This window comes from Pseudopipra pipra, chromosome 5 (genome assembly GCF_036250125.1).
Source record: "Pseudopipra pipra isolate bDixPip1 chromosome 5, bDixPip1.hap1, whole genome shotgun sequence".
NCBI classification, from domain to species: Eukaryota; Metazoa; Chordata; class Aves; order Passeriformes; family Pipridae; genus Pseudopipra; species Pseudopipra pipra.
Genome location: NC_087553.1, coordinates 3,465,103 through 3,491,744, shown reverse-complemented (window position 1 = coordinate 3,491,744; position 26,642 = coordinate 3,465,103). Strand labels below are relative to the sequence as shown.

Below are 26,642 nucleotides of genomic sequence, written 5' to 3'. Positions count from 1 at the left end.
CAGTCTGGCTGTTGGATGTATAGTCTGTAGATTATTAATATTTTTTTTTTGTTAGATTACTCATGTGGTTTTGTCTTGTATGTATTTCCAAGCCATCCTGGCCCTTTTTAAAGACAGTTTCCTGGAATAAGCCTTCTGTGGGCTTGAGTGACTGATTCACGATTGCTGTCCTTAGACTAAGACTACTGGTGTTTAATCTTGACCTTTCACAATATGACTGACAGATGTTTCACGCCTCTGGTGGTTTTCCACAGTGCCTTAAGTAGGTACTGATGTCGAACTGGAAATGTTGCTGTTTTCCCTTTCCATTAGCACATCTGAATAATTGACTATCTCCAGGTATTTTGAGACATCAACTCCTCTTTTCCCCTCCACTCTAAAAAACCTTTCTATTCCCTTATTCCACGTATGTTGGTACTTTCCAGTGGGCTTTCTGGGTTGTCCAAGTCTTTTATCCATAAGTAGTGACAGTAGTCAGTGAGTGAAATTCTGGCCTGAACTTCCATAGCTTGTGTCCTACCTGCCTCCCTGCATGTAGTATTTCCTGGTTCCTGACTGTAGGCCTCTGAAAGCAGCAGCTCAGTGTTTTGAAGCGGGTCTTTGACCTCTTCTCTTGTATGTTTGGAGTGAGTAGTGTTTTCCATGCTACAGCCAGGCAGGATGTGTGTCCATACATAGCGTGCAAGTAGGTCAAGGGGAAAGATGTTTTTGGATGTTCTACATTACCTTGTTATTCGAGTCACAACACAAATTCTTGTGTTTTTGTCTCAACCCAATGAAATGAAGCAGCCCAACAGGGGCTGGGCATGGGGGTGATGGGCTGTGATCAAGGGTGATGCCAACACAGGCCATGCAAGACCCTCTTTCCACAGAGCCCATGGTTGCAGTAGCTGGTGACTGATTTGCCTCTTCTCCCAGGCAACCAGGGACAGGACAAGAGGTAATGGCCTCAAACTGCACCAGGGGAGAGGTTCAGGTTGGACATTGGGAAGGATTTCTACCTGGAAAGGGTTGTCAGGCCAAACTGGAATGGGTTGCCCAGGGAGGTGGTGACATCACTGTAAGTGGAGTGTTCCAGAAACGACTGGATGTGGCACTTGGTTTAGTTGACAAGGTGATGTTTGGTCAAAGGTTGGACTTGATGATCTTGGGGGATCACCTTAGTGATCCTGTGACTATAGCAAGCTCCTCTGACAGACCTAAGCAAGGGGAGATGGTGAGTCAGATCTGGGATATGTCTAGGAGATTCCAGTCAGGAATGGAGTCCAGGAGACTGGACTGGAGATGGAGCTACCCAGTGTTGGTAAAAGAACTTTATTTCTTACTTTTTATACTGGATAAATATTGGAAGCATAGGTCTGGGGCTTTCTGGGGAGCCCAATTAGTGAGCTAAGATGGAGCAGAAGCCCTAGGGCTGAGGTCTCTAAGGGCCAGAACCTGCTAATAGAGCTCAGAATTGGTGGGCTTTTTGTTTTTATGAAAAAGCAGTAACTAGTCAACATAGTGTCATGAAGCATAGTTTGCAGTTTCCTTTTACAAGGTAAAGTGTAATTACAATTTTCTCCCTAATCAACAACCTGCTTTCTGAAAAAGGACACCAAAATGTATTGGTCAGAAACCAGTGAAAGTAATATGCCAATTAAGTGTGTGTGTGTGTGTATGAGAAATGAAACAGAAGAATAACAGGAATAAGTGGTTGATCTTTTTGTAGGATGACTGAAAACCATTTTTTCCAAAATACACAAATTTGGAAAAGTCTGAGAAGGTCCAACAGGGTATTCTGTCATTCTAAGCCGTGTGTCCCTTGTCTTATTCTTGTCATGTTCTCATGGATTTCTCTTCAGATCCCTCAGTGAACAGTTGATTAGTGAAGCATCAATTCTGCTATCAAATAAGTAATGCCTCTGAATGTTAATAGACACATCTTCATTTGAAGTGTTATTTCTCTTCAAAAGAACCTTATTAAGAAAATCTAAGTGACAGTTTCTGACACAGGAATAGCAATGTCAAATCTTTGAAATGCTGCCCAAAGGAATCTGTGTTTTGTTCTGGTCTTAGCTTAGCAAAAATGTGAGGAATCAAAATAATTTTTTCACCATTTTAAAGAGCAAATCCCATCAGGGCTGCCTGTGGATGAAGTGTGCTGCTGTATGGAGTTGGGCCACAATATGCACACTTTATCTCAGTCTTTCTAGACCATTTTGGGATAGGGAGAAGGGGAAGAAGTGGCAAAGATCTAAGTCCTTACTTTAAGCTGTCCCACAACAGAGCACTAGAAATATCTGGTCAAGATATAGGAAAGGCTTTCATTAAAAATATCTGTGGAAAAAGTGGCCTTGACTCTTTGAAAAATCTTTGAAAAATGTGAGCTAAGGTTACTTCTTGCTGTCAGTTTTATTGTTTCAGTCATGATCAGAGATGCTAAAACACTATTAAAGAGGTTTCTCAGCTGTATTTCCAGTTCAACTAGAGTTAGGAAATCCTGCAAATCTCCTTGGGTGTTCCTGAACCTTCCAGCCCCAAACTGCAGATGCAAAAAAATCTGCATGAGATGAGTTATTTTACAACTTGTGGTACATCATTCTTGGGGGATCCATGAACCCTTTTCTGAGAGGCCATAGAAGATAATTATCATCATGCTTAGGTGCCCTAAACAGACTAGCACTTCTGCTGGAAAAAGTGCAAAGATGCAAAAATGTAAAAACTAAGTCTTGAATGAGTGCTTTGAATATCTCTGTCTACAAGGAACTCATCATGTTACAAGTTTATCCTCAGTCATAACTTACATATGAAGACAGAACTTGGAGTTTTGTTTCTTGTTATGTATCCCTGAGCTTGTTTGCTGCCTACTAATAATGGTAGTTTTTCCCTAAGTCACTAATTTTGCATTTTTTCTCTCTGCCTGGGCACTGAGCTTAATTTCAGCTGCTCTATAAAACCTGCTTGAAATTAGCCAGTAAGTTCAAAAGCTGTTGGAGGTGAGAGGGACCCTGTGTGTGTACATGCCCATCCACATGTGTGGATGTGTTAATAAGCTGCTTAAGCTTCATTTCCTTAAGACACAAAGCTAACAACCCAAGAAAATCAGACTAAAGATTATTTTTTTTTAATGGAACAGCTGTAGAAACAGATATTGGATAAGTTAAGTAGTTAATGGTGACTGCAATATATTAACAATCTACATGTCATAAATGCATAATGCTATGTGACCTTTTCACAGATCACAGAATCCTTGTGATTTGAAGGACGGCTTATTACAGGATGGATGGATGGCAGGGAATAGATCAGAACTGTCTTCTGATAATAGCTCTGAAACTATTATTTGCCATGTCAGGTTATGATTTGTGTGTTTGCTCAAAGCATTCATCCAGTTGGGTTTAGGGTTATTTTAACTATGTGTTATCTGAAGTTACTTGCTTTGTGTGCAAGACTGAGAACTGCAACAATCATAATTATCCATTCTCCTTACAGACTCTGCTTTTAACACCCAAACTTACCATCATCCGGCATTAAGTCTGGCAACACCTCATAGGTGTGTTTTATCAACACATCCACAAAACTGGGATAATTTTAAAGAACTTGGTGGGTTTTTTTCACATATGACTGTATATATAGATGAAAACCATATTTGACTCACTTATAAAATCTTCTGCTAAACTACTTATACTTTAATATTTACTAGTTGGCTCTCTCTTTTTTTTTTTTTTTTTTTTTTTTTTGCAAGAGGAATGTCAGTGTTTCTGATTCTTAGTAACGTGTAACTGATGGAATGATAGCTTAATTCCCTGCCTCGACCATGAAGGGGATCCCAGGGTGCAAAGCTCTGGCATGGATAAAATCTATTCCATTCCGGGGACAGTCTGCAAGGCATATGCTCCCAAGTTGGTCAACGTTCCCAAATAAAATCTCCCTTGCTATTTGATTCGGGGGAAACTGCCTCGGCTCTCTTTGCAGGGGCTCTGATGATGTGCGTCAGTGGGGAAATTTGAGGAGGTAAATGACCACAGTTCATCAACAACTCTTCTTTTGCATCGGGTTTGTGATCAGCGGGTGTGCTGCTCCTGATGAGCTGCAAATGTGTACTTAATATTATATTAGCTGTTAACTCCCAAAGTCAACAGTTTCCCTGGTAAGTTCAGAACACTTAAAACATTGCTCTGTATTCGAAAAAAAAAAGTAGTAATATTTTTTCAGTGCAAAAGAGGCCTTATTAAAACATTTACAGATACTTTTATGATGTTACATTGCTTTCCTAAAACACAGATCAACCGTGATGGATGTGTTTGAATGTGTGTCGTCATCCTCCACCCCCAATTCCTCCTCAAAAGGGGAAAGTGTTTCTGCTTTTCTGGGATCTGGAGAAGGCCCAGGCTTGTAATGCTCTGTTCTAAGCATGACTGGAGCCTGAAGACCTAAAAGAAACGTGGGGGCTAGTGGGAGCTTGCAAGGAGGGTCAGGGGTTTTGTCTCTTGAGTGTCCCATCTTCTGCCTGTGGAACACCAAGAGGAGAGACCCCCTCAGTGCTTCCTGTAGCAGTCAGCCTGCTTATCCACCTGGGAGGGGAAAATGGGAACACCTCTTCTTGTGTATCACTCTTCTTGTCTTCTCTGTGACAGTGTAAGGGATTTGCCATAGGAACTCTGCTGGGGCTGTTGACTGCTAGTTCTGTGAAAGCTGAATTCCTGCATCTCTGGATTTAGACTTCATGGCTATGAAGTTCAGTAGAAAAGATGCAGTTTGATTCCTGATTCCAGTTAATATCACTGATTTCTCTGTGGTAGCAACAAGGGCTTGCTGTGGAAATGACAGTGCACTTGCAGGAGGGAATGAGAGGCCTGATCCAAAGCCCACTTTAACTGAGAGAAGCTTCTCTGTTCTCCTCAACATGGTGTGAATTAGGCTCCCAAGTAAACATCAGTTCCCCCCCCCCCCCCCCCCCAGCAGTGTTCACCTGTTTTCATGCTGCAGGAGGGATTAGTTATAAGCAAATGGTGTTTACCCAAATTCCAGGCTGGCAGTAAATCCTTATATTGGTACAGGAACAGAAGTGTGTGCTCTTACTGTGTGTCGTGCAGAGATGACAAGTGGTCAAATGGATCTTTGCTGCCTAAATAGTGGGGAAATGGTGAGCAGGAGAATAGTAGATGTGTGCATGTGTGTCCTGGGAATGCACTAGCATTCAGTGCTGCTCTGAGCATCCCAGAGCACTGCCATGCACTGTTTGGTTTGATCCTGGTGTGTAGCAAAAGTGGTGGGTTATGATCCCTCAAGCAGATGTTTAGAGGTCTGCCATAAACTTGGTCAGGACCTCAGATGCTTTAAGGGGGATGGCAGGAAGGAGAATGGCCCTGACAGTACTGTTACACCTGAGCTGGTGTGTCCCAAATGGTGGGTCCTGAGCTCTGGTGGGCTCTGAAGCGGTTCACAGAGGTCCCAGGTTTTTTGGGTGCAGGTACAGCACTACCTGCAGTGAGTCCATGGTGTTCCTGGTCTAATGTGGTGTCACTGAGCTATTGAGTTTGTTTTTTTTTTTTATAGCGCGACAGTTTGATAATATAATGTAAAAGAGATGTTTGAGGAGTTTGGGGCTTATCTTTGGCCTGGGTTATTTGTCTGGAGTTTGTGGAGAGGGAGAAAGGAAAAAGCATGAACAACTTAGCTGTCTCTGTGCCACTGAATCATGTGTCTCTTTTTCTAGACTTCTGCAGCAGTTGATTTCTTTCAGGGTAAAAGGGATGAGAACAGGCTGTAATTACTGGCTACAAGTGTTTAAACTAGTGTTAGAATTGCTAAGTGCATTTAATGGATGGTAGGAGCTCAGCACCTAGGGGTTGGGAGAGGGGCAGCTCTTGTATTTGGTGTTTGCAGCTGGTTTTTCTTTCTCCTGTCCCAGCCAGAGCCAGACTGCTGCCCAGGTTGTGTGAAGGTAGCTAAGCCAGAGGTGTCTGAAAGTCTGAGAAATGATGGTCAACCTTACTTGTTCATCTGACATCACAGGTAGGAACAGATCGTTGGGTTTTTAGAAACAGCCCTGATGAGAAACTCATACTCAATGGAAAGATCATTTAGCTAGATAAAATGGGAAATGGTGAATCACATCAGGAGTGGAAGAAGATAAAAATGCTTCCCAGGACACTTGTGCAGTTGAGTGAAAGGAAATCACAGGATGATTAATTCTGCCTCAAGAGAGAAAACAGGGTTATTTCTAAGAATTTGGTAATGTGATGCAGTAATTACATCTATAAACTAGTAGAGAAATGCTGTGCGTTAAGGTCTTTAAATTAAAAGATGATTATGTGATTCAGAGATTTTTTTATAAAGCTTTTCCTAATTGATTAGTTTAACTACTGACCCATTAGACTTTCTAATAAATACTCATTAATAGTTCTGTAAATCAGTTAGTGGTTAAGAATAAGTAAGACACTAAAAAGTATGTTATTTCTAAACCTAATAGTATAGGTTGAAAGAAAAAATATGCTGCTCCTGTCTGCAATCACTTTGTAGTGGAGTTAGTCCTCATCACAAATGAAATTACTCCTCATTTGTTAATGTGAAGGGACTCAGGCAGTAGGTTTAGGTCTGTAGTGTCTCTGTGGGTACTATATTTATAGTAAAGAGTGATATTTATGGCAAAGGCAGTTCTGTCATGGGTGGCATGAAGGTGCAGCCCATAACTCACCTTTCATTACAGTGAAGGGAGAGCTATCTAAGCAATAAGAGATGCTTTGTCTCTCTTTTCTGGCACCCTTGTAGTGTATTTTGGAAGCTACAGGCTGGCAAATTGAGACTTGTCTGCAATCAAATGATAAATACTGTGCAACCGCCAAGGCTTGAGTTGAACCTCCTTCCACTCCTGCATTTTAATTCACTTCTGTGAGAGTCTCCCAAAATGGGTCTGAGTAAAAGGAACTGTGAGAGGACGTGAACTCAAACAAGAACACACTTGCACTGTTTGCAGATGTGATAGCTTCTGCAATTTAGAGCAGCACTGAGGCTGCTGTTCCTTGTGACAAGGGTTCTTGGATCAGTTTTCAGCCCACCCTAGAAAATCCTGTCGGTTGGGGATTCCCCAGAGTCCTTATTCACCTTCCCATGATGTGCTCTCAGTTGCTGCACTAACCCAGCATATCTGTGGGTTTAGCCCTGGTGAAAGGTGGTTTGCTGACAGCTCTGAAGACACGTGTTAAATCTACAGCCAGGTGTGAGCACCAGCTCAGTCCTGCCCTGCGGGGTGGCCTCCCATGGGACCAGAGAGCTGCCAATTCCTGCTTAATCCTTGGCCTTGCTGGGGCCACCAGCAAAAACAGTAATGGGTACCACTTGTAAAGGCTTCCTGGGACATGTATCAACAAGCCTGACCAGCAGCTGCCCCACAGCAGCTCCAGCACAGCTGCTGAGGGCGAGGACTTGCTGTCACTGCCGAGCTGAGCTGTGTTTGTGCCTGTGCTTCTGTGTGGAAGCTGCCAGAGCAAATCCCTGAACATCCAGACTCCTCTGGACCACAACAACAGAACTAAAAAAATAAATAAATAAAAAAATCTGTAAGAGGCATCTCTCCAAAGAGATTTGCCCAGAGACAAACAGAAGCTCTGCTGCTGCCTGTCTTTCTGCTGAGATTACTTTGAGGCTGTCTCACACCTCAGAAGAAAGATGCTCTGTGCTGGGGACAGTAGCACCAGAAGAGGGTTTTTTGGAGGCGTGTGTGTGTATATATATATATTTATAGTGTCTCAGCCAAGTGTCTGGAAAGCATTTGAAGTAGAGGGCTGAGAATGGGAGACTAAGAAAATGTGTGAAACAAATTAAGGCTAAAAGCTCCACCCTTAAAACTGTGGCTCCAAGAGCCCTTTGTCTTTGATTCAAGGGATGTGAAATACCCGTGAGACAAGCAGCAATATTCTCTTGGGATTTCCCCAAGTAGCTTTCCAGTTGGATTGATTTTTTTGTGTCCTAGTAGTGTTCCTGGCAGTGAGGAAAAATGCACAGGGCTATTTCCAAAGGTGATGCAGCTCCTGAAGCCCATGGGTTTCTTATTCTGTGCTAGTGTCTGTAAACACACCAAACCTGTTTTAAATATAAAAATATGGGGATTTTTTCCCCTCAGAATATAGTTGCTGCTTTTAAACTTGCACTGTACTTTGGTATAATGGGGGTAAACTAGATTTCCTGTAGTCTGAAGAGGAAATGCCCATGGGAGATTGAGGGAAAGGAGAGAAACTTGGAATAAAGATACCTAATTGGAGCTTTTAAGGGGGAAGAAAATTAAACTTGCACTTCACTATTACTTTCATGATGTTACTGTATGGACGACATAAGAACAAGATGAAAAGGCTTTAACATTCAACTTCTTTTTTTCTATAGTCAATTTACTCCAACAATAGTCTTTCTTTGCAACCACCTCACTCAACAGAGGTCAAGTAAAGAAAGAAATGCAGAAATAATTGAAAAGCACTCCCCTGAGGAATAACAAGTGTGTGGTTCTTTTTTTTTTTTTTTTTCCCTGTAGCCAAGAGAGAGACAAATTTGTTAGAGCTATGAATCAACATATAAACATTAAGGAAAAAAAAAATCACCTGCTGGTTATTATATTTGTGATGAGGCACCTGCTAGTATTTGGTACAGGGGTGACTGAGGTAAGAGGACCTGCAACTTTGTGTTTCTGCTGCCACATCAAGTCAGCACATGTTCAGCAGACCACCTTGCTGGAAAATACCTGTTTGCTGAAACACAAATTCTTTGGTTTTGTAAGAATTTCTGATCATGGAGAGATGGGGAGAAGAGAGTACATGGACCATGAATTTCCCCAGAGATGCTACAGAAATGCTTAATTATTCAGATGAAATTAAATGTCGGGACTCTCTCCTGGTGTTGCTGAGTAGCAGATGCTCAGCAAAGGCTAAAGCAAGAGGGCATGACAGCCTTTCTCTTGAATACCTCCCTTCTTTCTCCCCTGGGCCTTCCTGAGGCAAATGTTTCTTCTGGGTCACTGTTTAAAAGTCACTGATGGACTGAATCGTTCTCAAGTGTTCCTTAAAACTCTGATACAGGGAATATCTTGTATGTATTTTCTGTTTGTGATACTATAGAAATAATAATCTTGGTTTGGTGATGTGTTGAAGCCCAGTGTTACTTAGAGCTAGGGGGTAATCCCAGCTGACTTTAACAAAAGTTACTGGCATGCTCAATATTTGATAGATAACTAAACAATCTGAGTCAGAAGCACTGTCTGTTTTTTATCAGCCCTGCTAGAGATGAATGAAGGACATGTTTATAGCAACGTTACCCCAAACAGTACCAACAGGGATCTCTAAGAAAAACACTTAATGCTTTGTATTTACACTTCTGCATTCCCAAATATGGCATAAGAAGTCTGGGTAAGACTCAGGTTCTTTCTTGTGCTAAATACTTAAACCCACTATCTTGTAGTAGTGACTCGTAGCTCTGCTATCCAGGAGACAATGTAATTCGATGTATTTCTTTACCAGTATTATTCCAGAGGATTATGGTCTTGCTTTTCCCTTAATTTTGTCCAATTATTCCTTCAGAGATGATAATGTATAAAGACAAGTGATTTATTCCTGCCTCTTATCTACTACTAGAGTTTTTGGCTTCCTCTGGGAGGCTGTTTTGCACTCCAATGGGTTTGTTATTGCAAGTCAGTAATTCCCTTTTTTTCCCCCTCACTACCTTCCACTACAGCATCTCATGAAAGTCCTCGGGAAAGCTCTTCTCTGCTCTCTGAGAGCTGGAGATTGTGTGAGGATCCACCTCTTCTCTACTTAACAGGGTGTTTATTTTGTTTCAGTGTTGTTGTCTTCACGGCTGTTGGCTGTTGCTTTACCTTAATTGTCGCCTATGGTGGTGGGCTCTACAGGTTAACGATGCAACAGATTTTTAAGTAGTCTACCTTTTCCCGTCTCACCTGACGGCCTCATTCACTACTTGATGCTCTTTTCTTTAAAAAAAAAAGGCAACAAAAGCAGACAGCTCTTTTAAATCATTGTTTTTAAATGAGTTTTCCATTCTCCTGCCGTGTCAATACCTTCCTTTGCAACTTAGCCTTTGACTTTACAATACTGGCAGTACTTCCCAAGCATCTTGAGTGTCTCTGTTGTAAAGATTTAGGTACTAAGCTAGTTTCCAAGTGTTTTTAAGTGCATTAATGGAGGATGTAAATCCAGTTGATGGTGACTGTCCAGACCACAGTAAGCCATTATTTCATCTTCTTTTTCTTAGTGGTGTATGTATGAGGTGATTTCCTAAAAAGGGGGAGAGCTTGCAACATATCCTGTAGGTCATTAAACATTCTCAAACTGAAGATGAGAATCTGAAGTTGGGGTGGGGGGAAAGGCTGTGCTTGCTCTGGAGCTCCTTCTTGGGAAATGAACAAATCTGGGGCTTTGCATTATGCTTATTGGAGAGATCTGTGTTCCTATTTCTGGAAAAAATTCCTTAGTTATCCCAAACCCATAAAATATTTATATCTTTGCAAGCTGAAAGTAACCATCTGACTAGGCACCAGTAGGTCTCCTGTAGGTTTTCAGAGCCTGGTCCCATCGAGCTTCCTCCTCTTATTCCACTTTTCTGTTATTCTCCCAACTTTTATTGCTTTTCAGTTTGAGTCCAGTTGGCATCATACAACTGCTCTTTGTACCACCCTTTCGTGCAGGCAAAAGAGAAAACATCTCACAGTAAAATGCAGCCATCACAAGGCACATCTTTGGGTAGGCCAACACTTCTCCAAGCTTTTTCCATTTTCTGTGGTGGCTCCTTAGGCCTTAAGCAGGTTGGCTCTGTATATATATATTACTTGTATGTAGTTAATAAGTTACTGGGAACCACCTATGTCTGAGCAATCTCATCACTTTAGATACTGTGTGTTTCTCTCTCTACATCACTGTTTGCAGTTCATGACAGGAAAAGAGTGTCAGCTCCTCATGCTGAGGAGTTCTTGCCTCAGGTCTGTGCTAAAAAGAATAGAGGAGTTTTTTTCCTTATTTAAAAACTGCTCCTCTGCCTCTGCACTTGAAGGTTTTGTGGTGGTGTTTTTTCACTTTTTTTTTTGTAGTTTTTTTAATATTTAGGGAACTTGTTTAAAATTCCTGATCGTGGTCTTTAAAATAACCCTCTAAATTTAGGGGTACCTTGTCTCCTGGCCTGGGGGTAGTTTGCATTCCGTGGTACAGAGCTGGGCAGAGGCCATTTGAGTTAGGGCTGAGTGGCCCAGCTTAGACAGCAGGAGCAGGCAAACTGTGGCACTGGATGCCCTGGCAGTGCCAGTTTAATCTGTGGTGTGGTTTTATCCCCCTGCCAGACCCGCTTCCAGGATTTAAATGTGATGTTCTGCCTGGAGCAGTAAGATGGACCAGATCTCATGGAGTGCCTCCGGGCCCTCTGCCTACTGCTGCATTAGACAGTGTACCTGTGCCTGTAGGGAACTGGTTTTCATGGGGAATATGTTTTCTTATCTTCTGGAATAGGTTTTCTTATCTCCTGTGTGCTGGCAAAGGGTCAAAAACGCTGTGTAAGCAGAACCATCCATATATTTGTGGATCTCTTAGAGCAAGGAAGAAAAGGGATGCTTGTGTGTGTATGTAAAACAGTGCCTTGTTGGCTTCAAAAATATATCATTTATTTCTTTAAGGAAAACTTGCCGTACTTCTGTCGTGGCTTTCCCTGCACCGACATATACTTCTGATAATTTCATTTAATTCCCTACTTTGAGCGTTTCCCTGCTAGCTCTGGACCTAAGAAGACCTAAATGTGGAGCTTTATGTGGAACAGACATAATGCAAAGGAGATAAAGTAACTGTTAAGCAAAAAGTACAGCAATTCAGAGTCCTGCAGCATAACCAACACGCTGTCAGCATGAGTGCTGCCACTAAAATACTGCAATAAGACAGGCACAGCACTGAGAGGTGCTGGCTGTTAAAATCCGTGCTCCTGATGAGGAACACATGAGCAGCAAGATGGTTAACTGCTGGTGCCTGCTCTCTGAAGCCTCCCTCTGTTCCTGGCCCTTCCTTCAGAGCTTGTGAGTCACTTCCCCTCTTCCCTGAAGAGAAGCTCTTTAGAAAACAGTGTCCCAGGGCGCCGTGTTTATTGACTTTTGCGGACTCTCAGAACAAAAATCATTCCACATACCTGCAGAGATGTTTTCCCCTAACTGCTGACTCCATAGATTCTCCCTGGGTGTTGAAAGTCAAGCTGTTTTCCTTTTGATTTAGGGTCTTGTTGAAGATGCAAACCCCCAGGACAAATGTTACTTTCGGGCATGCCATGAATGCCTCTGAAGCCTGGCTCCCCACAATCTTCCCCCAGCACACATGTGACAAGGGCAAAAGGGGTTTGCAGCCACCTCTTCCTACAGGGTGGAGGTTGACATGACTGCTTGGAGGAGGGTGTCAGTGATGATGATGATGATGGGCAAGAAAGTAGGGAGGGCAGTGTCTCTCCCCTCTCCCTTTTCAGCTTGATTTGCTCATGTTCAGTAAAACAGGGATTTACCCAGGAGGGAGTTTTGGAGTTGAAGGACTCTATGCCAATTCTTAGCCTGGGACTGAGTACTCCTGGTAGCAATTCAAAGTCTCTGGGAATTGCAATGAGTGATCTGAAGAGTCAGACATGCTTGAGTTTACTTTCTCCCCCTATCCCTCCTCCTTTTTTTTTTTTTTTTTTTTTTAATTTTCTTTAGGATAGAAAAGGCCCCAAGAGGTGTGATTGCTTCAGTCCATAAACCCTTAATGGGGGTCTCTGGGAAGTGCTTGATGCTTGCTGCTCACCATCAGCTGCGAAGTTGTGTTGCTTCCGTAGCAACCAGGGATGTTATCAACACCAGACTGACCTAACTTTAGGAACAACCAGATGCAGAAACTGCTGTGTGGTGTCCCCAGCTGAAGGAAGGGTCAGCAGCTCTGCCATCCCTCTCCCAGCTCCCCTGCTGTACTGGGGACTGAATTGAACCTTAGCAGCGTGGGCCTGGCTGGCTTGGAGCTTATCTCCAAACCTTATTGATGTACAGATTAGCAGCCTCTTAGAGTTGTCCATATTTTATGCCCTTTATGTTTGTTTCAAACAGTAGCAGTGCTCAGGAGCTCTTTGTATAATAACCACCAAGAGAGTATTGAAAACATCCCTCTGTGTAGGGGGAAAATAGAGAATCTGAGAGCATGTTTCCCTGGGAAAAGATAATTTATATGTGCTTTCCAGTACTCTCTGCAGCTAAATGGCTTCTCGGTCTGATTCACCGGTATATTAAAGCTGTTCTTTAGCTCTCTGAAAGCACAAAATAGCCTTATAGTAGATCAAGTAATCACTGGAGAGTATCTCCTGGTGTTGGAGGACCTTATGCCTGGTAAGGTTGTCATGGCAGCTCCAATGTCATTCCCTTTCTAGGCTCTCAGCATCAGGGATACACCCAGTGAAAGATCCAGCATCAGTTTCCTAGGATCACCACCTCCTTGGGATTTTCAGGTGGTTCTGGGCCTGGCAGTTGCCCTGGCTTTTCGTAGAGACAGATACAGAGCTCAGCTAGACACTGCAATCAAAAATCTTGTTTAGACATCAATGATTGTTTATTTTTTAGTGTGGAATGCTCCTTGGATGCATCAGAGCATTGGGCCAACCTGTTTCAAATGTAACGTACAGGTTTCCATTTTAAATTGCAATAGATGATCATTAAAACTAAATTATCACTCTGGATTTGAAAGCAATTTAGTTGTATATATATTTTCACTTCTCAAAGCGTGTGTGTGTTTATTTTCATACAGAGAAGTATTAATTTTCATAATGACTGTACTGAGTCTGAGAGCAATTCTGGTGAGAAGGATTAAATTTGATTTGCAGGCTTGAGCTCAGTCATGGAAACAGAACCCAGGTGTTCCTCTTCATTTCAGTCTTTTTTTAACAACATCACTGCTTTTAACTATGAATTTTTAAATACACTGTCTAGTTAATGTGAGTAGCATTCCTTGTACACAATGGGTTTACATCATACAAAACAATTAAAGTTAACATCCAACAGGTTATGGTATGGCCAAGACCACTATAATAAAGAAGAATAAAGGGTCTTAATGGCATTGTGCATCTTGCAGGTAGCAAAAGATCCACTGTGGGAGAAATTTTTTTTTCTTTTAAGCAGCAGTATAAGCTACTTGGTCCCTATTACAGCACTTCTTTCCTGGACTGCAAACTGCCCACATCTCCACCCCCAATAAATCCAGAACACTATCACTTAGAATACTGTTTATTAGTTTCTAGAATCAGTCAGTAACAGCATTCTTCTGCTCATAAAGTTCAGTAAATGACTCTTTTCAGACAGAAAATATCCTAAATTTTGACCAGGATGCATGACTGGAAAAGGCTTAGTAAATTAAAATCTGGGAGAAGCAGCAATGCTTTATTTTTAATGGAGAGAAAATTGTTCTGTAGATGCTTTTCTTCGTGCTTTAATTTTGAGCTCTGCAATATTTATTGGATATGACAGTGAAGAATAATCATACCTTTTTGCTTTCCCTGTGTTTTTTAAGTGAAAGGGTGAATGTGGTGTGTAAGCACCATGGCCATCACAGCCAGCTCCTCCAGGAGAGGTCACAGTGTGTGGTCTTGTTGCTCAAATCCTTGATTTAAGGTACAGCCTGTGGCATGTTCTGCAGTGATCACGTGTCACTACTGGGATACGCAGCCAGGAATGGCTTCACCCACCAGGATCAGCTGTGAGGGCTTTGGGTGGGTTGGTTGCTTGCTGCTCTAACCCCCAAACAACTTACCTTTCCTCAAACACATTACACTTGGTTTGAAGTCTTTTTTATGCCTGATTTTTTTTTTTTTTTTTCTGTTCAAGACCGCAGGAAAAAAGATCTCAATATTTTGTTGCTTTTAATATCTGTAGTTCTTATTTTATCTTACCTTGGTGTTAAGATAGGCCCCAGAACAGTAGAACTACTAGCCAAAATATTTCTAACCTTTCAAAAACAACATTATTTCCACCTGGGTTTGTCAGCTGATGCTCTGATTTTTGAGGTTGAGTTTTTATATGCAGACAAAGCCAACAGTTGCAGTTTTCCAGATTCTCTGTTATTATTTGGGACATCATCCAATTACAGTAAATAGCATGGGGACAAAACTGACTGATATAACGAGACAGATATGTTAATTGAAAATTAGTTAATGGTCTAGAATTCATCTCTTACTGCTGAAATTATTTGAAGACCTAACAAAACTGGGGAAAACTACCCGAAGAAGGTTAGGGCAGCTAGTGGCTTATCTTGTGTTGCAAGGGAAAGTTTTTACTGTGGAAAAAACTTGATTATGGGGCAGATGGAAGTGTTCAGACACTCTTTGAATGCGTTCTCTGATTTCATGTGGACACTTTGAGTCTCTGTTTTTGGGTGTCCAGAGGGTAGTAGTCTGCATGTCACAGAGAGGAATGGTTTGCAGATCCTGCTTGCTTCCAGGTGGGGTTTGAAGACTTCTCAGCATGTTGAGTCGTGTCACCTCAGACTGATTATCCAAGAAATGAGGCACTTGTCAGGTTGTGTGATGGAGGTATTTAAAAAAGTGTGAATGTGGCACTTAAGGGACACAATTTAATGGTAGTCTTGGCAGCATGAGCTTAGTTAAGGTTGGCCTTGATGATCTTAGAGGTCTTTTTCAACCTAAGTGATTCTATTCAGACTGTAAGAGGTGTGCTGTGACCTACAGATTTCTGAGGTGTAATCTCTAACAAATTAGGAGGGATAGTTAAAGGCTGGCTCACTGTGTCCCCTTAAAAAACTGTTCCTAAGCCCAAAGCTTATTTCATCTTTGTACAGTTTGAATAACAAATTAAATTTTGTTGACTACTATCTTAAGATTATTTACTTGTATATGTGCATTAAAATCCAGCAGTACTGGCTTGAGCCTTTTTAATGTATTGAATGGTACATGGGCTGAATATTATGGCTTTGGTTAGTCCTAATAAAAGTAATTTTCCGGTTTATCTATGTATCCACACACTTAGAATTGGGTAAAAAAAGCCTTAAAACTAATAATTACCATCTCAAATGCTTGCATCAGGCAAACACCCCAGGCAACACCTCCAGCAGCAGTACTGCTGGCTGGAACTGAAAATTGCATCCTTAGGTTCCCATTTACCTCCCAAGGATTTCCTTGGGACTGTTCCTCCCTTGCCTGGCGCTTGTTTTCAGTCTATCTTTGCATCCTATCCCTGGGTGGCTGTTGTACCTATGGAACAAATTCCTTGGCAGATATGAAGAATATCTTACTTGCCTTCTTGGCCTTTATTTCCTTTGGCGTTGTCTTTAACCTAGAATAAAACCTCAAGGCTGGCATTTGTAGTTGCTCTTTTTATACTGATGAAAATGTTGTAACCTGTCATAATTAATACCCAGTGTGTTTTGCTAACAGTACAGCTCACTAATCTGCTCAAATCTTGTGTTGGTGGGAAAATATTTTGGAAGAAGAAATAAAAGTGAAATAAATGTTACATGTGTAAAAGTTTCATGCATTTTAATGGAAATGAATAGTAGTAATACTGCTTAATTAGAAGCTATATTAGGAGAAATCAATTGCTGAAAGAAAATATTTCTGATATAATGCACTGTAGTGTTAAGGGAAGTCCAAACAAATCTGTGCACACGTGTTACTCCTTAAATGCTTCCCGGGCTTGTTTTTAATGAGGCTTTTGTCTCCCCCAGTCACTGCTAACACAGAGAAATTTGGAGCCACTTCTTCCCTCTTATCGTGCTGTGTGTCTGCAGCCTGCCAGCTGAGGTGTGGCTCATCACACAATAAATGTTGACGTTGGATTTCCACTCCGATAATCTTACAGCTTGCTTTGTTTGACAAGTCCCTCGTGTATGGATGTTTGTTTAGTTACCGCAGTTTCACGAGCTACAAATGAGGCTACACGTTGACCAAGTCGTGCTGAAACAAGTACAAGGGGAGAACCAGTGCTTGAATCAGCAAGTTGCCAGTCTGTCAGCTGAGTTTATGGCTCTGCAGAAAACAGGGAGATCGATACAGGAACAATAGAGGCTGTTGGAATGTTTGAGCCTTGGAAGCAGATTAAACCACTTTTTGATTTTTGTACAGTTGAGGTTTTGCATGGGCACGTTCTCTCGTGCGTGTTTCAGAACATAATTCATTGTGTGACTAACATTCCAATGCTATTTACTTGAACACATTATGAAAAGACAACCTGGTGTTCTCAGCCACACGTGTTTTTGGAAAGCTTCCAAATGCAACATTGCTGTACCTAGAATAATCCAGAGGGGAGCTGGGAAACTTACTGTAGGTTTTTTCTTTTTTTCTTTTAAAAGGAATTGAAGTCTGATGCAGTTTCATTCTTTAAAGGGAGACTACTGAGCAGTTAAAGTGTGGGAAGTGCTCAGCCTTTTCGTGTCTGTAGAAGGGGAAAGGCTTTTGTTGAAGGCAATAAGAGATACTCTGCACTTTATGGCTACTGCTTCAATAAATTTCCTTCTGGTACATTTTACACATGGGTAGTGTAATGCATTTTTTGGTACAATATAAATCTATGCAAACTGTGTGCCTAAATTTTCGGTAGCTGTGTATGGATGCTTATAGTTGGTTTTTTTTTTTTTTAATACCTCTTGACACAGATGAGCTACAAAATGAAACCTGGTTGTGTTGTGTTAAGCATCAGTAATTGTGCACCCTACCCCCAAAAAACCTGTTTTCACTCAGATTAGTGCATGCTCAGGTTGTGCTGTGTGTGGATTCCTTTCTCAATAGAATGGTCAATAAGAATGAAATACTGCTGAGTTTACATGTGCTTCATTCTTTTTTTTGCCACTGTGTGCTGGTTTTGGTTGGAGCAGAGTTAACTTTCTTCATAGTAGCTAGTACAGGGCTGTGTTTTGGATTTGTGCTGGAAACAGTGTTGATAATTTGGGGATGTTTTAGTTAGAATCACAGAATTATTTAGGTTGGAAGAGAACCTTTAGTCCAGCGGTTTCGTCGCACTGACAAGTCCACCACTAAACCATGACCCTGAGTGCCACATCTGATCATCTTTTAAATACCTCCAGGAATGGAGACTCAACACTTCCCTGTGCCAGGGACATGACAACCATTTTGGTGAAGAAATTTTCCCTAATATGCAACCTTAATCTTCCTTGGTGCAACTTGCTGCTCTTTCCTCTTATCCTGTTGCTTATTACTGAGAAGAGACTGATCCTTACTCCCTTTATAAGCTCCTTTCAGGTAGTTTTGTAGAGCTGGTTGATGAAACACAGAGGGGAGGAGAAGGAAGCAATGCTGTTCCCTATCATCTATGAGATCTACAGTTGCAGCTTCACCCAGCATGTAATGTGGGTGCATGAAATTCCATAAATCTTGGTGAGGTGGATTTGGACCCCATCCCTCATCCCTGAGTTTTCTAACTGCCAGGCTGCTGTTGGGAATTTAGGGATGAGCGTCTCTATGTGCTTTTCACTTATGCTGTCAATGCCCTGATTCTGGGTGAGGATATGTAAGAAGAGGCTGTGGATTCTGTCTGCCTCTGGAGACAGAGAAGTCTACAGGCAGTTAGTGTTAAGTGCTTAATATTGAGATTTTCAGAGTAGCACAGAAAAGCCAAAGGCTGTTCTTCATCCATTCAACAATCTCAACCCTTGATACTCCTGCAGCTTGTTTGGCTTGTGTCAAACATCCTTGTTGGAGACTCCAAAACAAAGGACTATTTTCAAGATGTTTTTGTTTGAAAAGCAACACGTGCCCCTTGCAATGGAGGGTAGAGGTGCTGGTGGGAAATCCTGGCTGCATGTGGTCAAGTGCAGCCCTTGGTTACACAGAGTCTCTCTTCCAAAGCTGAGCTCCTGAACTGGGAACTGGAGTGCTGGGACCTGCTCTTATTTCTCCCATCTCCACACTTATCTAAGGCATAACTTAATGTTTAACTCCTGAGATGTGTGTAGACCAAGCAGTGGCAGCAGGAGGGGAGTCACCTTTGGTCAAATGTGGAATTGGCTGTATTAAAAGGGCCAGGACTGGCTTAATTCCCCCTTAAATTTACTAGTAAAAAAAAAAAGTTAAGAACTAAGTGTTCTTAGGTGGATATCTTCTCTCCTCCTGTAACCAATGCAGTGGAAATAACCTCTTCTAACTTCTGGAGCTTTCTGTCCTCTCCTTAGTCATTGGAAGGATAAATGTGGTGAGTCATTTCACAGATAGCTGTTGTAAAATAAGAGGAATCATTCTCTGTGAGGGCTTTTCCTTTGTCTGTAGGAGGTGCTTCAATGACCAGAGGGTTCAAGTTAAGTAAGGAGGTGCTTGTCTATGGTCTCCCTTTTCCAGTGAGGATTGCTTCTGGAGGAGATAGCTAAGGATGTTGTCCTCTTAATTCAGATATGTATCTTAGATTCTTAAACTTAGCTTGTCCAAAGCCTGCCTTTTGTTTAAAAGTAGGTTAAAACTTTAATGGATATAATTTAAGGGATAACTTTTATCTTGGTCTGAACAAGATCAAAGACATCTCAAAATTACATTGTGAAACAAATGATGTGCTCTTTGTCTCTTTGGAAGCAATAATGCAACTGAAAACCAGTTTTTGAGCCTGTTTTCTACTCAGGGTATTGAATCCCTTATGAATACTGTTGTGCTGCATATACTGGATTCTTGTAGAGTAGGGTAGAAATAGAGGTTGATTTTTAAACATCTTTATTTTAAACCAAGATATGTTTGGCAACCCAGAAAAATGTAGTCAGGGAAATGGCAAAAAGACTGTAACAGTTTTTTCAAACTTAGTACAAGCTTGCTGCATCTGTTTGTTAAATAATAAAAAATCGTCCTTCATTAAAAAGGAAGTCTGCAGTACTCCCAGCACCTAAAAAATGTTTTTGTGTATTTTTTTAGAAATATAAATAATAGAAGTATAACTATGATGTCTACAAAACCAGGGGCTTTTGACTGCCCCTGTTTACAAGTTACTGTGTCTCCAGGGTGGCACAGGTGGAACCTGGGTGCCCATCAAATCTGATGTTGCTGTCCTTGTTGCATAGCTAGGAAATGAAACCTAGTATTATGCTTGGTTTTTTACTGATAAATACTGAAGTGTTCCAGCTAGAGTGCAGAAGAACAATCTGATCTCCCTCCATCCCAAGGATGTTGCTGACTTAGGGCTGCTTTCCTGGATTTATACTGGTGTTAGCAAGAAATAAAAGGCAGATATCTGGACTGCTCATCTTGGATGGTGTAGTAACTTCAAAAAAAGATTGGTATGCCAATCAAAGGCTAATGCAGAGGCTGTTGGGAAAAACTCAGAGCAAAGGACTGATTTTTCCACTAGTTTTCTGTGTAGGGTCTTCAACTAAAGGAATGAATATTAATGGAATTGTGATGCCAGGAGCCTTTGCAAATGTGTGTGTGTGGTGCCTTCAGAGGTGGCTCTGTTTTCCTTTGCTTGGGAATCTTTTGTTCTCCTGCAGGCAGAGCAGTAGTTTGACTTAGAGCTGGCTGGTGTTTGATCATAGAATGGTTTGGGTTGGAAGGGACCTTAAAGACCATCTCATCCCACCCCCTGCCATGGGCAGGGACACCTTCCACTAGCCCAGGTTGCTCAGAGCCCCATCCAACCTGGCCTTGGACACTTCCAGGGATGGGGCAGCCACAACTTCTCTGGAAGTTTCTCTTCTTAGCTTCCAGGGCCTCACCACCCTCACAGATTTTCTTCCTAATATCTAATCTAAGCCTACTCTCTTTCAGTTTGAAGCCATTCCCCCTTGTCCTGTCCCTTCTGAATAGTGTCTCTCCATCTTTCTTATGGGCTCCCTTCAGGTACAGGAAGGCCACAGTTAGGTCACCCTGAAGCCACTCCTTTTTTGTCTATGAAGAACAAATGTAGAAGCAGCTTCATGTAGAAGGACAGCGAAATCTCCATTTGAAAGATCTTCAAACTCAGACCCTTAAAAATATTTCCCTGGCAAACATGGTACCAGGCTTGAAAACACCCCTCAGACTGAGAGTTTATAGTAAAAGACAATGGCACTGTTATTATCTCCTTATCTGGAGAAGAGATTACAGGGAATGTCATCCTTGCTATGCAAATCTGCAAATCCCTGCTCCCAGGGGGATCCAGCAGCAAGGCAAGCAAGTAGGTACTGAGAAAGCCATAGATTACTAAAATAATTGCATCTAAAATGTATTTCAGTTTGGTTTATTCAATACGTAATTGAATCAGGGAAAATAATTTTATGAAGTGGTATTTAGAGCAGAACTGCCCAAACAATCTAGTAATGACTTAAAAATCAAATGGAAGAATGTTTTGAGGCAATATATCAAAAGTTAGTTTATTTTTTGATTTGGAATAAAGACTATTCTCATAGGTAAAGGACTAAGTGCTAGGTCAGGACATTGTACAGTGTGTGCTAAAATAACCTATGTTGGCAAAGGTATTAATATTTATCTTAAAACCATACAAACTGTATTCTGCTTTTTGTTTTCTGTCAGGACTGTATAAAATTTGCTTTTTACCATATTATGTCAGAGCATGATGTCATGATATGCTATCACACTTGGGTCAGTTTTCTGCTAAAAACATGGTTGTAGGAGTCACAGGAAGTCACTTATTGCATATATCTTGATATATGGTAAGAAAACCCATCAGCTCTTCAGAATGGATTTCTCCCTTCCTCTAGATGCTCCCTCTGGAGAAGGTAATATGGTAAAAAGTAGACTTTGTGCAGTCCTGAATACAGTTTGTAGGGTTTATTATAAATATTGAAATAATAACTTGTGTTTGTAGCTGTAGGATTTTTTTTTTTAAGTGGAGTTTCATCTCCTTATTTAAGGAACGAGTGTGAAATCTCTGTAGAACTTCTGATACAACTTCGATTTGGTGAACTCTGGGAAATACATAAGCAGTCTTTCCCAGGGTATCCTGTTACTCTGATCAGCCAGAAGAGGACTGGCCATTTCATGAGTAAAAGTGGGTTACAAGACTTGAATCCCAGGTTGGTTTTGCCTTCCCCCCCCCACTGTAACTTAGCTAATTTGCCTTTGCTAAATTCTGACCTAATACAGGTGCTGCTAAAACTTATCCAGGTGTATTTGTGGCATTTCAAAGTTTCTTGCACTTAAATTTTTATTTTTGGAGTCTGAAGTCGACCAGTCCATGCAATCATCATAAACTTTCCTTTGGGATAGGGACACTTAATAGACTTTATCTGCACTCCTCTGGTGAACTTGGTGTGTGTGAGACATTCATGCTTCTCTGGTTCTTTCCCTGCCCTAGATTTGGTCCTAGCTGGCAGAGAGAGAGTCAGGCACCTCATGGTCCGACAGCTTCATGTACATAAAGAGTTGATGTTTGATGTGACCCTTTGGTAACTGTTCTGTGAATTGTCTGTTTTCTCTTTCCTTTTACTCTTTTGTGGCATATATTGCTGTTACATCCCAATCCTACACGAAAGGGACCACCCAAGATTTGTAGATGTCCATTATTGAAAAAGAATGGCAAAAGCCAAAAGGGTTCCAAAAAGAAAAACTCACAAGGTTTATTGGCAAACTACACACCAGACATGGAAATTGGTATATGTTTTGCCCCATCTTCTGATAATAAGAATAAAATAAAAGATGGAACAGAGAAGAGGAGAGGATATCACCAGTCCTGAGTCCAGCACTGAGCCAGCCAGCAGTGAACAGACCTCTTTGCAGCCCTTGGCTCTTCAAAGTGAGCTTCTACTCCACATTATCTGATTTTTCATGAACACTAAACAGTTTCTAAAAATTAGTACTAGTGCACCATATGTACATCAGCTCCTTAATTATTGTTATAACCAACCTGCCTCTTCAAACACACTTGCAAGGATATGTTACTGCTTTCCCCCTTCCCAGGGCTGTGGTATTATATATTCATAATGACAAAGCAGAAGCAAGTCTTAGATGCAGATGCTCTCCTGTATCTTAAAGAGACTGCTTCCTGTACCTGCCACACCAAATTAAGACTAGCCTTAAATGATGCTCTGAGAACCAGGCACAGCGGTAAGGAAACCTGTAACATAAAACTGTAAGTAGCTGGCAGAATGAGTGAAGTGCACAGCATGTGTTCTGTGTGTCATGAGATGATAAATACAATCCTCTTCAGGACTAAATTAGAGAACATGTGTCAGAGAAATGCAATGACTGCATTTTGTTGTTGATTCCCCCCTCCTGCCAGCGGCAAAACGTATTAAAATGACCCAGGAATTTAGCCTGAGTTACAAAAAGTCTTATTTTCTTCCAAATTGTGCTTAGAAACTGAATTCTTTGGCTGCAATTGCAGTGAGTGGTAGAAACAAGCTACCCCTGGTCTGAAATACTGCAGGATGCCAAGTGATGCAGGATAGACCTCACAGTAGTGTTTGGATTGCAGTGAAAGACAATACATCCATCTTTGGATGTTACCATCCATCTGTGTTTACATGAATTCTGTTGGTGAGGAACTAAATATTTTGGGGCCTGACTTCACCCTGTGAAAATCCAACAGCTCAGCCTCTCTTTGTGGCTTGTATGCCCTACTGGCAGACACAAATGCTTGGATGAAAAATTGGAACCTTTCTGAATTAACAAAAAAATCTTTCAGGGCAAAATTAGACTGCTGTACCAGGAATATTCTTTCTTTTTTTTTTTTTTTTTCTTCTGCTTTTGTAGGTATAGCCTTGACTTCCTTTATCTGCTACAGTGCTGAGCTGATTTGTTGCGGGTCAAGACCAATGAGTCTCTTTGTTTCTGCTCTTCTCTTTGCTGACAAGAGGGGTGGGAGGACAGCTCAGGGGGAGTTTGGTTACACCCCACTTCTCGGTTGGGGCATATGGTAAAATTCTGGTCTAATGAAGAGAAGTAACAGTTTTTATCTCTTTTGGAGGTGGGTGGGAGAAAAGGGAAAGACAAATCACTGTCACATCTCTAAGCCACAAGCAAGGCAGTGAGGACAAGGCAGGAGTTTTTTCATTTCTCTTTTTGAGCAATGACATGAATACAGCAGGAAGCTGAGAGCTTCTTTCATGATACTGTGCCCATCACTGTTCCATCCATGCTGAATTGCAATGTAATATCATATTTCCCATACTTCTACTTTGAGTGATGTCTTGAGGACCTGCTCAGTGCTGAGGTGCTTAATTTTCAAGCAGACTGCTCCATGGGTGGTGTTCTTGTCATCCAGAATGTTGCAACTGTGACTTTTATTTCTTTTAGTGGATAAATTTGCCATAGAAGTTGCACTTGGGTGAGAGAATGTTGTATGCAGCCTCCCAGTGCTTTCTACTCACTTTGCATATCTGAAGGCAAATTTTAGGAGAGGTAAAAAGAGTGATGAGATCTGCTAGGAATCTTTTAATAAAGTTTTTGGCAAAACACAAGATTCTGTCAAGAAACACTTTTGTTTGCAGCACATTATTTTGATTTTGTTGATGGCCACTTCCACTTCCAGAACTGGATTAAAGAGTGTGTTGAATTTACTGAAAAATATTCTAGTTTTCTGATTCACCTGAAGAGTGTGCATGCATGTACATGCACATGAAAATTGTATTTCCCAGCTAGTTGTAATGAAAGCTGTGCTTGTTTGTTTTGTTGTGTGAAATTCTTCTTAGTGATACCAGTACTCTCTCTCTTCTATAGAGAAATCTGTAGCCCTGAGAAGGATGAGTGAAGAAATACAGGCTTAAGTCTCTAGGATATTGGTTAAAATGTTCCTTCTAATCAAGTTTCTGACTTTAATGACAAGCTGAATCTTGCAATCTGACTTTGAGTTGTCTGGTAGCACTGCTTGTTGATGTGAATGGTGATCAGGAGAGATCAGCATTAGCTGGAAAATAATGTTTGTGATCGTGTTGTATTTTTTTATACAGTTTCTGAATTCAGTGATTGCCAAACATTTTAAAGTGGCTTTCACTCTTTCATAAAGAAGCACCTTTCACTTTGAAGCACTGACCAAGTAGGATCTCAGGAACTTCAAATCAGAGACTTCTGCTTGAAAGGAGAATATTTACCTGGAGCTGGAATGAGTGTGACTACTCCAGTCCTTGGCTTTGTTGGCTATGGAGTGCTCTAGCCCCTCTGGAACATGCTGTTCCCACCTTTATTCACCCCGAGTGAGGGGAAGGTGTCTCAATCTGAACAAGACTTGCTGCTGCAAATCTTGCATGATAATTACAGAATTAAACTCTCTCTAGCATGCACGTACTCAAGGATATTCTGCCTTTGGAGTGAATAATTGCTCACTTTAAATGCTATATGTGCATTTGTGGTGTGTATACATGTGGGGGTGGGAAGGAAGAATGGGCAGGCAGAAGATGTAATTATTCAATAGAAGCCTTAGTCTTGCATTATAAATATGGATCATGACTTAGGGAGCCTGAGGACATAATATATTCATCTTCTGCTTGAATATCTACTTTTAATCATAGATTTGCCTGAAAACCCTTACAAAAGATGTGCACTGACATTTAGAGTCCTTCTGACGTATGTACTATGTACAGATACAGGGGGCTCTTGCAGCAAAAGGGCTGAGGACGAGAGGATGCTGAAGTGAAACAAGGCCAGCCAGTGTTTTCCAAAACTTTTCATGCAGTAGCAAATGCCTATAGGTAAGGCAAGTACATGTTTAGCACAAATGTCAAATCATTCAATTGAAAGGATGCAATTTCTTGAGGCAGCAGTGTGGGCACTGGGGTGAGGGCTGGCAGCAAACGTGGGCTGTGTTCACAGCCCTGGATTTGGGGGCACTGCTTAGTCTCTTCCTGCACAGCTCCTTCCTGGTTATATCTGCTCAGCCTCATGAACTCTTCCAGCGAGCAACTCTGTGGTTGTGTAAGTGCAGAAGGGGAGTCATGAGGCAGCTCTGCCCAGCCTGCTGCCTTTGGTTTGGTAGAGAAATGCATGGAATTCCACAGCCATGCACCTTGTCCTCCATACAGCAGTTGTATTCTTAGCTCTCTTAGCTGTGGTGGTGAAATAGGTATATAAAGAGGCCTCCAAAACAGCCTCATGTCCCCACTGCTAGAGAGGTAGAACCACCACAACATATCACATGATTATCCAGGGTCTACTACAGTGATTCTGTTATTGGCCTTAAGGCTGTCCTGTAATTCAAGTTAAGTGCTGGGTAAAATTAATCAACCATTTTGCAGACTATGCATCCTTCTGTTGAACACTTTGTGAAGGCAACTACAGGAGTCTTACTGTGATAAAAATGAAAGAAAGGTATTTTCTTCCACTTATGGTTTTGGATTTAATGGTAAAGAGAGGTTTCTGCAATACAGTGCCTGTGAAATACCAGATATGACTTGCCATGATATCTTATAGACATCTCGTAGGTGACCAAGTAATGTCTTGTACACAGCTATGTAGGTCACTTTCACACTTGGGTCATTTTACTTTTACTTTACATTTTTAGTTAACCCAACTCGTGGCGTTGCACTGAAATGGAAAATTGAGTGAGTGGCTGTTTGTGGAACCAGGTGAGTACTTTTCATTGTGAGTTCTGGGCTCTTTCCTGAGATAGGGCTTTGCCGCTCCCCTAGCAGAGATATGCAGTAACTCTAAGTTCTCCCTCTCTAGAGAGAAGGAAAGAGGAGATTATGAGGAGTGTGCTGGCTTGTGGTTGCTTAGATCATGAGTAAATGTGTTTTCTCTTTTGCCCT

The 26,642-nt window shown here is 41.4% G+C and overlaps 2 long non-coding RNA genes across 3 annotated transcripts in view; both read left to right on the top strand.

Annotated features, from left to right (window-relative positions):
* Nucleotides 1–1,116: 1,116 nt before the first annotated feature.
* LOC135413980 (uncharacterized) overlaps nt 1,117–26,642 on the top strand; it is a 91,356-nt gene continuing 65,830 nt past the window's right edge. The window contains exon 1 of one of the 2 annotated variants that reach the window (XR_010430524.1): nt 1,117–1,303. This is a non-coding gene — a long non-coding RNA (uncharacterized LOC135413980). The remainder of the gene's footprint in view (nt 1,304–26,642) is intronic. The other variant, XR_010430525.1, reaches the window with a different exon arrangement.
* Nucleotides 21,794–22,339, top strand: LOC135415261 (uncharacterized). The gene is made up of 2 exons (XR_010431030.1): nt 21,794–21,974; nt 22,256–22,339. It is a non-coding gene; the product is annotated as an uncharacterized LOC135415261 (long non-coding RNA).